Here is a 10912-nt window from a genome sequence, read left to right on the forward strand (position 1 = left end):
CTGGCCATGGCGGCCATTAGGGGAGTGAACCACCAGAAGGAAGATCTTTCTGTCTCTCTCTCACTGTCTATAACTCTACCTGTCCAAAAAAAAAAAAAGAGCAAAAGTGAGAACTGATAAACCGGAAGTGAGGTCTGAGGAAACTATACAAAATGTAAGTTGGAGAAATGAAGAAATGGAACATATAAAAGGTAAACTGGGGTGGGGAAGAAACCAGGAAGGTCTGACTTAGGGCCAGCGTTGTGACATAGTGGGTTAATCTGCCTGCGGCACCAGCATCCCACCTTGGAGCAAGGGTTCAAGTCCCGACTCCTCTGCTGCACATCAGCTCTCTGCTAATGTGCCTGGGAAGGCAGTGCAAAGAGGTCCAAGTGCACAGGCCCTTGCCCTCCACGTGAGAGAGCTGGGTGGTATTCCAGGAGCCTGGCTTCAGCCAGGGCTTGCAGCCATTTGAAGTGCAAACCAGCGAATGGAAGAGTCCTCTCTCTCTCTCTCTCTCTTCCTCTCTCTCTCTCTTTCTCTGTCTTTCCTTCTCTCTCTGCCACTCTGCTTTTCAAATAAATATATCTGGTTTTTTTGTATCTAACTTACAGGATGGCGCCGCAGCTCACTAGGCTAATCCTCCACCTTGCGTCGCCGGCACACTGGGTTCTAGTCCCGGTCGGGGTGCCGGATTCTGTCCCGGTTGCCCCTCTTCCAGACCAGCTCTCTGCTGTGGCCCGGGAGGGCAGTGGAGGATGGCCCAAGTGCTTGGGCCCTGCACCCCATGGGAGACCAGTATAAGCACCTGGCTCCTGCCATCGGATCAGCGCAGTGCGCCGGCCGCAGTGCGCCGGCCGCAGTGCGCCGGCTGCGGCGGCCATTGGAAGGTGAACCAACGGCAAAGGAAGGCCTTTCTCTCTGTCTCTCTCTCTCTCTCACTGTCCACTCTGCCTGTCAAAAAAAAAAAAATCTAACTTACAAATACCTTTATAAAACTTTTGAATCTTTTTAAGAGAATTAAGAAGATGGGAAATGCAATATCTAAAGAGAATAATATCTGAAAAAAAATTAGAATTGCAAAAAGACATAACCTGCAGATTCATGATTCAGTCAATCCTAAACAGAATAAATAAAATGCATTTTAATGAGATTTCAAGACAAAGAGAATAACTTGAAAATAATTAGTGAATGAAGATATATTATATACAAGGGAATGACAATTGAAATGATGGAATAATTTCGAAGAACTAAGAGAAATCTACACTAGAATTCTGTGTCCAACTAGATAATTGCTTGAGAGTAACAAAGGACAATTAGTGCTTCAAACCACTGTTTCATACCGCTGGTCGTCTCCTGCTTCTCGAAGCCCTCCCATCCTCTTTCTCCCTACGGTATGTTCCCACCTGTCGCTCCCCCTCTTCATGGAGGAACGACACTAAACCCTGCCTAGGCTTCATATCCGAGTCACGGCACCATTATGTCGCTCCCCCTCTTCGTGGAGGAACGACACAGGACCCTGCGCTGTTCTTTCGTCTGCTCGGCCCTCCCCGGGTTTGCTGCTGGTTCTTCCCGGGTTGGCTACCGACCCTTCCACCTCCGTGGAAGGGCGGTTCCCCCTGGCCACTTTCCCCACTTCCGCGGGGGAGCGGCACACCGCCGGCCGGCTCTCTCGGGGGCTGCTCAGGTGTTCCCCTTAGATGTTCCTCCTGCATGTTGTCTCTCTCCTCCTTTATAGTCCTCTTCCACCAATCCCAACTCTGCTACCCACACGCCAAGTACACTGCTCTCCTCCAATCAGGAGCAGCTCCTGCAGCTTGTCAAGTTGGTGAGAGGCAGCTGGGTAGAAGCTGTTGCCTCCTTTCTCAGCGCCATATTGTGGGAGAGCAGATGCATAGAATAAGTCTTAATTCCAGTAACTTAGTCTAGTCCGAGTTGCTCCCAGTTGCTCCCCATACCCACCTAAATGTGAACACTCAAGAAAATTTAGCCTTGGCTCTCTTCCTTGTCACCTTCCCCGGAGCCTGCAGATTTTGTGATTTGCAGATCCGTGCTTCTTTGGTTCTATCTCACTAACAACCCAGTCCTGGGCTTAAGAGGACAGCAGGAAATGCCCATTGGATTCCGTGGCTGCAAGTACTTAGACATAACATCGGAGCCAGCACCTGCAACGCCAGCATCCCACATGGGAGCCGGTTTGTGTCCCAGCTGCTACACTTCCGTCCCGCTCAGACAGCAGCTGAAGCCCCTGCATCACAACATCGGCTCCTAGAACCAGAATGTAAAACACAGGCTTGTGGTTGACATATGTGATTTTGTGATGTAAATAAAGTAGAGATGTCAGAGATATGCTACTAATATCTTTTTTTTTTTTTTTTTTTTTTTGACAGGCAGAGTGGACAGTGAGAGACAGAGAGAAAGGCCTTCCTTTGCCGTTGATTCACCCTCCAATGGCCGCCGCAGCCGGTGCACCGCGCTGATCCGAAGCCAGGAGCCAGGTACTTCTCCTGGTCTCCCATGGGGTGCAGGGCCCAAGGACTTGGGCCATCCTCCACTGCACTCCCGGGCCACAGCAGAGAGCTGGCCTGGAAGGGGGGCAACCGGGACAGAATCCGGCGCCCCGACCAGGACTAGAACCCGGTGTGCCGGCGCCGCAAGGCGGAAGATTAGCCTTGGGAGCCGCGGCGCCGGCCTGCATTTCCTTCTAAAGAAATAGTTCCAACTGTGGCTCTGACCCTTTTCACTTTCTCTTGAAATGTGTTTGAGATTCAGCAGTGGCAGAGGACTTTAGGAAATGAGGATGTATGCTCTTACCGATTGTCTGTCAAACATTGCTACACCTGAATTTCCTACTAGCACTTTCTCATGTTCTTCAGGAGCCCCTTTGGATCACTGTAGCCTTATTTATCTTTTTTCTTCAGTTATTTTTGTATTCCTTAAGATGCAGACCCCCCAGATACTAAAAACCAGAGCACCCTGCTTAACCATTTAGATGCTGTTTCCATCTTGTTAGATTCCGACATTAACGAGAGTGACTCCCACCTGTCTCCCACCGTCACTGGCAGGCGTTGGAGCCCTGGTAGCAGAGACGGTGGATTTAGTGCCTAAGAGAAGTAAGCATGTAACTGTAAAGAAGGCAATGACTGGTAGCCTCTTGCAAAGCGCAGGGCGGAGGTGCTACTTTTTCTGCTGATAATTAATCATGACAGAAGGATTCAGATGGTTCTTGTTACAGTCTGACCCTACCTGGAATTACTGCTGCCTCCCATACGGAGAAAGTTGTACCAAACTGTCGGAGAAAAAAGCCAGGAGATAAAAACCTGCAGTATTTTGTGCCATCAAATTTTTTGTTAAGATTTACTCATTTATTTATTTGAAAGGCAGAGTTACAGAGAGACGGAGGCAGAGAGAGAGCGCTTCCAACTGCTGGTTCAGTCCCTAGATGGCCAAAATGGCTGCAGCTGCACTCACCCAAAGCCAGGAACTTCTTCTGGGTCTCCCACGTGGGTGCAGGGACCCAAGGACTTTGACTCTTTTCTGCTGCCCTCAGGCCATAGCAAAGAGCTGGATTGGGCGTGGAGCAGCTGGGACTCGAACCAATGTCCATATGGGATGCCTGCACTGTAGGCCAAGACTTTACCTGCTACATCACAGTGCAGCTCCAGCCATCAAACTGTTTTAAATCACAATATAATATGAAGGTATGGGGCTGGCGCTGTGGCAAAACAAGTAAAGTCAGCGCCGGTTCGAGTCCCGGCTGCTCCACTTCCTATCCCGCTCTCTGCTATGACCTGGGGAAGCAGTAGAAGATGGTCCAAGTCCTTAGGCCTCTGCATCTGCATGGGAGACCCAGAAAAATGCTCCTGGATCCTGGCTTTGGATCGGCACAGCTCCGACCATTGCGCCCAATTGGGGAATGAACCGACTGATGGAAGATCTCGGCCTCTCCTCTCTCTGTGTAGCTCTTTCAAATAAATAAACAAATCTTTAAAAAAATTATATGAAGGTATTTTAAGTTTGTGGAAAAGTGGAGCTTAGCTGAGGGCAAAAAATTAGAAATCCATGAATTGTTTTTCTCTAATATGCATTTTCCATGAACTTTTTGAAAATCCCTCATATGCATGGATTGCAAAAATATTATAAACTTATATTTTAATTCCATTTTCCCCACAACCTTTTTTTTTTTTTTTTTTTTGACAGGCAGAGTGGACAGTGAGAGAGAGACAGAGAGAAAGGTCTTCCTTTTGCCGTTGGTTCACCCTCCAATGGCCGCTGTGGCCGGCACACCGAGCTGATCCAGGAGCCAGGTGCTTCTCCTGGTCTCCCATGCGGGTGCAGGGCCCAAGGACTCGGGCCATCCTCCACTGCACTCCCTGGCCACAGCAGAGGGCTGGCCTGGAAGAGGGGCAACCGGGACAGAATCTGGCGCCCCGACCAGGACTAGAACCCCGTGTGCCGGCGCTGCAAGGCGGAGGATTAGCCTATTGAGCCACAGCGCCGGCCTCCCCACAAACTTTTTGAAGTGCCCTCATAACTAAATTTATAAACCAGTATGTATGGTAGAATGAAAACAATCTTTTGGGAAGGTCAATTAGCATAGCAGTTAAGATGCCACCTGGGATCCCTGCGGCCCATGTTTTAGTGTCTCAGGGTGTGTCTTCACTCTGCTCCAGTTCCAACTTCCTGCTTTTGTGTACCCTAGCAGGCAGCAGTGAATGGCTCAAGTCATTGCGTCACCCGTGTGGGAGACCCGGACTGACTTTCCAGCTCTGGATTCAGGCTGGCCTGGCCCTGTCTGTTGCAGAATTTGCGAAGTGAACCAGCAGATGGGAATGCTCTCTCTCTTTATGTCTCTGTCCCACTACCTTTCAAATGAATAAAACAAATAAGCAAAAATTGTAAAAGGCCTTTTGGCATAATAAACACCCATGGCCATTAACTATTTATTAATTCAAAGGTAAAGTAGATGCTGGGAGATGAATGAATGAAATATGCTTACAATAGTTGTTAAGGTGCATGCTAACACTACCATCCTATTGTCTAATACAAACTTAAAATTCCAGTCCAAGCATTTGTTGTTTTACTATTTCATTGTGCTTTGACATACACAGAGTAAATTTTATCAGGTGGTGATTAAGTTTTAATGCCAGATGATCCCTAGACATTTTCAAGTGTAGCGATACACATACGGTTTTGGAGAGCTTTAAATCATTAATGTCAACCAAGAGGTCGATATGGTATTTTGCTGACTTTGTAAGATGTCTCTTTTTCATACTAAGTTTTATTAGATTGTCTCAATATAGCACTCTACCATTTACATAAATGAGAAAGATAAAGAAAAACATGGCAGTCTATAACGTAATACGGTATGTAGGGAAGCGTGCTATAAGGCAGAGACAGGCTTGTTACTTAAGTGTGTGCATACCCACACACTCAGGACTTCCCACTTGCTGAAAGACGAGAGGGCTAACTGTGTTATTCATTTTTATGAACGTTTTAGAGGGAAGGGCCAAGCAAGGACTCATCTTGCAAGAACTCTTGAGAGCAGGCTATAACCATTCATTCTGGAGCTGAGCCAAGCCTCAGTGGTCAGCAACGATGCTGACAAGCACTGCTGGCAAATGGACTTCACAAAGAACCATCTAAGCAGACTCCGTTGGCTGCCCCATGGATCGGCTCCAAGGAGCATTTTTGTTTCTGGATGATCAAAGCATGGTCTGGTAGGCTAAAAATGCAATAATTGGTATAATTAGCCAATAATTTAGCAGCAAAAAAATTATTAGTGACTACTCACTCCTTTGCATGCTAATGTTTTTTTAGAGGGAAGAGGAAAAGCTTTTGAAGTTTAACATTTTTAAAGACACGTGTCTCAGTTATTTGTGGCTCGAGTTTGGGAGTCACTTAAAAGAGACGGCTTAGGTGGCATCACCAGTGTCCTGTCAGGTGCCTGGAAGAGCCTGTGTGTGGGTGCTGGAAGCCCTGAGGGAGGCTCTCCGGAGGACAAGGGCTGGAGAAGGGAGCAGCCTTGGACTTAGACTATTACCTGCCCACAAGAAAGAGGGTGCAGAACACCTCCCACCTCCCACGTTAGAAAAGCAGCACAGGTATTTCTTTTCAACTAAACCGAACACAGACCATCAGTGGCAAACTTACTGGGAAAGAAAATGAGGCAAGAGTCCAGACTTGGGCCCTTCCCAAACCCTGAAAACCAACTTAGCAACAGCCCTGTTCCGTGAGTCACAGCTTCCTTCCTGTTAACATGCGCCACCTTGGAATTCTTTTTGCTTTTGTCACCGTGATGGAAGTCATTCTCTACCCTTGGCCCAGTAGGGATTGGAGGACTGGAGGATTCCACTCCCCCTTTGCAAGCTGTGACACATAAGTTAGCACTACTTGTCACCCACAGCAGACAGTGATGTCAGCAGGCAGAGAGACACGCCAGCATCCTAAGTCTCAGGTGGAATTTCACTCTCACCACGAGAACAGCAGGGCAGTGGAATCTGGTTCGACTAAGACGTGGGCTCGTAGGATTACAAGGCTTGCTAGAAACCTGACCATCATTTTGTTTTAAATTTTTTTAAGAGACAGAGAGTGCTCCCATTCACTGGTTTACTCCCCAAATGCCTGCAACAGCTGGCGCTGGGCCGGGGCTGGAGGCAGGATCCTGAAACTCAGCCCAGCTCTTCTAGATGGGTGGAAGGTACCCAGCAGCTTGAATCACCACTGCTGCCTCCCAGCAGCCAGCTCAACAGGGAGCTGGAGTCAGGAGCCAGAGCTGGGGCTTGACTGCAAGCACTCCAACACAGGGTGTGGGCGCTTTAACTGCTGTCTTAACCACTGTGCCAAACACGCAGCCCCTTGCAATGTTCACACCCTTGTAAGCATTATTTCCCTAGGAATATGCTCTTCTAGTTCCCAAGTGAATTCACAGATTTCTGCTTTGCAAGTAAAATCAGCAGTTTGTCACTGAGAACAACTCGGATTTGAATGTTTCTTTTAATTGTCCTCTCCTTGGAGAATATTAGAAAAATATTTTGCAGCTTTCCTTTATGGTTATTTCTTGATCTGTGTTCTCTGTAACAGTGTTAAAATGATGTTCATTATTCATCATATGAATTCTTTTCTCAATGGCCCAAGTTCTTTATATAAATATGTATATGTATATATATATATACATATACACACACACACACACACATATATTTACTTATTTATTTGAAAAAGCAGAGTGAGAGAGAGAGAAAATCTTCCATCCGCTGGTTCACTTGCCGACTGGCTGCAATGGCCAGAGCTGGAGCAGGCTGAAACCTGGAGCCAGGAGCTTCATCCCGATCTCCCACTGGGTGGCAGGGGCTCAAGTACTTACCTTCCATTGCTTTTCCCAGGCACATTAATAGGGAGCGGGATTGGAAGTGAAGCAGTTGAGACTTGAACTGCCCATTTGGGATGGTGGCATCTCAGGCAGCAGATTAACCCACTACGCCACAGTGCCAGTCCCAGTCCCAAGTTCTTCGGAGAAACCACTTCATCAGTGATGAGAAATGCTCTAAAACTAGATTTAAATGTGGTGTAGCGAAAAAAGGGCTTGGCTTGGTAAGTATTGGTAAGAATTGGGGAGTTGTGCTGGCTATTTCTAAATGTAGAAAGGTAAACTTTTTTTTTTTTTTGACAGGCAGAGTGGATAGTGAGAGAGAGAGACAGAGAGAAAGGTCTTCCTTTGCCGTTGGTTCACCCTCCAATGGCCGCTGCGGCCGGCGTGCTGTGGCCGGCGCACCGCGCTGATCCAATGGCAGGAGCCAGGAGCCAGGTGCTTCTCCTGGTCTCCCATGGGGTGCAGGGCCCAAGCACCTGGGCCATCCTCCACTGCACTCCCGGGCCACAGCAGAGAGCTGGCCTGGAAGAGGGGCAACTGGGACAGAACCCGGCGCCCCAACCGGGACTAGAACCCGGTGTGCTGGCGCCGCTAGGCGGAGGATTAGCCTAGTGAGCCGCGGCGCCGGCCAAGGTAAACTATTATTAATATTGATGGGCCAGCCGGCGCCGTGGCTCAGTAGGCTAATCCTCCACCTTGAGGCGCCGGCACACTGGGTTCTAGTCCCGGTCGGGGCGCCGGATTCTGTCCCGCTTGCCCCTCTTCCAGGCCAGCTCTCTGCTGTGGCCCGGGAGTGCAGTGGAGGATAGCCCAAGTGCTTGGGCCCTGCACCCGATGGGAGACCAGGAGAAGCACCTGGCTCCTGGCTTCAGATCAGCGCGGTGCGCCGGCCACAGCGGCCATTGGAGGGTGAACCAATGGCAAAAGGAAGACCTTTCTCTCTGTCTCTCTCTCTCTCACTGTCCACTCTGCCTGTCAAAAAACAATATTGATGGCCCATTTTCTATCTCTTCGAAAGCTTTGTTTGTTAACTTCACAGTGGTGCTGCCAGGGAAGCGGGTGACAAGTCCTGTTAACCTATGTGCAAGTTATTATAAAGTGTGCACTCCCGGTTTCTCTTTCGTGCTGCCTTTGCACTTTCCCAAATCGACACAATGTCACTTCTACATGGAGGGAAGCTACCTTGTTCAGGAAAAAAACATCTTCTTCTGGTATCCTACCTAAGATTCGCTCAGCTCTCTTCAACTTAAAAAAAAAAAAAAGTAAGTAAAATTCCACAATGAGCAGTGGAACCAAAACACTACTGTTAATCATTGCTACCTAATCACTATTTTTCACTTTTAAAATGGAAACAAAGGCAAGTTCTCCTCTGCACATTCCACCACCACCCCCCTTCCTAATCCAGTCATTTTCCTAAGAAAAAAATGTGGACTAGGAATGTGCCAAAATATGTCCTAAAACAAACTGCATTTCAATGGCAGCCTTATGAAACTTCCCCTCCCCCACCCCACATAAAAAGTCCTATTGATTTGGACACATTCATGGGTCAGGACCTTTTCAGTGGGTTTCTTGCCAGCACCACTGAATTCTTTGAAATAATTTAGATTCAAGTATGACAAACGTAAGCATCTGCAGTTTTTGCCATCACTTTAATCACAGTTCTTTTTTTTTTTCTCATTGCAAGTGACAGAAACTCTAATTAGAGTAAAAAGGGAACACTCGCCTGAATCTGTGGGCTTTTTCATTATTATTTTTCTGCTATGAGGATGCCACAGGCTGGATAACTTATAAGAAAAAGAAATTCGTTTCTCACAGTTCTGGAGTCTGGGGAGTCCAAGGCTGAAGGCCTGCCCCCGGGGAGGGCCCTGCTGGGTGCTGAGTTCTGGAGTCTGGGGTCCTCCCCTGGGGAGGGCTCTGCTGGGTGCTGAGTTCTGGAGTCTGGGGGTCCTGCCCCGGGGAGGGCCCTGCTGGGTGCTGAGTTCTGGAGTCTGGGGTCCTGCCCCGGGGAGGGCCCTGCTGGGTGCTGAGTTCTGGAGTCTGGGGTCCTGCCCCGGGGAGGGCCCTGCTGGGTGCTGAGTTCTGGAGTCTGGGGGTCCTGCCCCGGGGAGGGCTCTGCTGGTGCTGAGTTCTGGAGTCTGGGGGTCCTGCCCCGGGGAGGGCTCTGCTGGTGCTGAGTTCTGGAGTCTGGGGGTCCTGCCCCGGGGAGGGCCCTGCTGGGTGCTGAGTTCTGGAGTCTGGGGGTCCTGCCCCGGGGAGGGCCCTGCTGGGTGCTGAGTTCTGGAGTCTGGGGGTCCCGCCCCCGGGGAGGGCCCTGCTGGGTGCTGAGTTCTGGAGTCTGGGGGTCCTGCCCCGGGGAGGGCCCTGCTGGGTGCTGAGTTCTGGAGTCTGGGAGTCCCACCCCCGGGGAGGGCTCTGCTGGGTGCTGAGTTTGCTGCCTCACAACAGAGCAGAGGGTGGCAAGGAAGAGCCCATGGAAGACAAAAAGAAAACGGGCGTCGGCATCCTTTGTATCGGGAACCCCTCCTGAGACGCCTAACCTAGTCCCACAGTCACAGCCTTCGTCAAGACTCCACCTCTTCACGCTGTCACGACGGCACGAGGTTGCTGCCTGAGTTTCAGAGGGGACGCTCACACCACAGCCACACTACGCACCGTGTGTTCCTCACATAACGGTGAGGAAGGCAGTGGTAGAAGGGGCTCAGGGTGTGGGACTGTGCCCAAGGGCTTCAGGACCCTGTCCTTGGTGCCTGCTTGCTCTCGTTCCTAGCCATCTGCTGAGCTCCAAGCTTCGGCAGGCTTTGCCTGAGAGGAGAGAGTTCGGCCACACACAACCCGAGGTTCCATTCATCAGTTCTATTTTAAGAAGAGGAGAACCCTTGTCCCTCTAATTTGGGAAGTCATGGGTGAAGAATCCCTATTAGTTTGGTTAAAATTGCTGCTTCACCTCATGAACTTACTATTATTCTAGAGGGGAGTATTAACACAATCAACACACCACAGTCCCGGCTGGTTGTTGTGGAGTAGTAACACAACCGACACATCACAGTCCCGGCTGGTTGTGGTGGAGTAGGAACACAACCGACACACCACAGTCCCGGCTGGTGGTTGTGGAGTAGGAACACAACCGGCACACCACAGTCCCGGCTGGTGGTTGCGGTGGAGTAGCAACACAACCGACACACCACAGTCCCAGCTGGTTGTTGTGGAGTAGTAACACAACCGACACACCACAGTCCCGGCTGGTTGCTGCGGTGGAGTAGGAACACAACCGGCACACCACAGTCCCAGCTGGTGGTTGTGGAGTAGTGACACAACCGACACACCACAGTCCCGGCTGTTGTTGCGGTGGAGTAGGAACACAACCGACACACCACAGTCCCGGCTGGTTGCGGTGGAGTAGTAACACAACCGGCACACCACAGTCCCGGCTGTTGTTGCGGTGGAATGGGGCGTGTTTTACCACCCCGACAGAGACAGGAAGTTGACCAGAAGAAAGAAAACATTACACTTGGAGGCAGATGAAAATAGTCACCATTCAGTCCATGATATCACCTCTGCTAA

General features: G+C 49.7%; 1 long non-coding RNA gene across 1 annotated transcript; it reads left to right on the forward strand.

Moving 5' to 3' along the window:
* The first annotated feature begins 1790 nt into the window (after window positions 1-1790).
* LOC149124811 (uncharacterized) lies at window positions 1791-4904 on the forward strand. The gene is made up of 3 exons (XR_016212502.1): window positions 1791-2260; window positions 2370-2477; window positions 4682-4904. It is a non-coding gene; the product is annotated as an uncharacterized LOC149124811 (long non-coding RNA).
* The last annotated feature ends 6008 nt before the right edge of the window (window positions 4905-10912 follow it).

Source organism: Oryctolagus cuniculus, chromosome 8, assembly GCF_051225735.1.
Source record: "Oryctolagus cuniculus isolate XC-2025 breed Fujian yellow rabbit chromosome 8, ASM5122573v1, whole genome shotgun sequence".
Taxonomy (NCBI): domain Eukaryota; kingdom Metazoa; phylum Chordata; class Mammalia; order Lagomorpha; family Leporidae; genus Oryctolagus; species Oryctolagus cuniculus.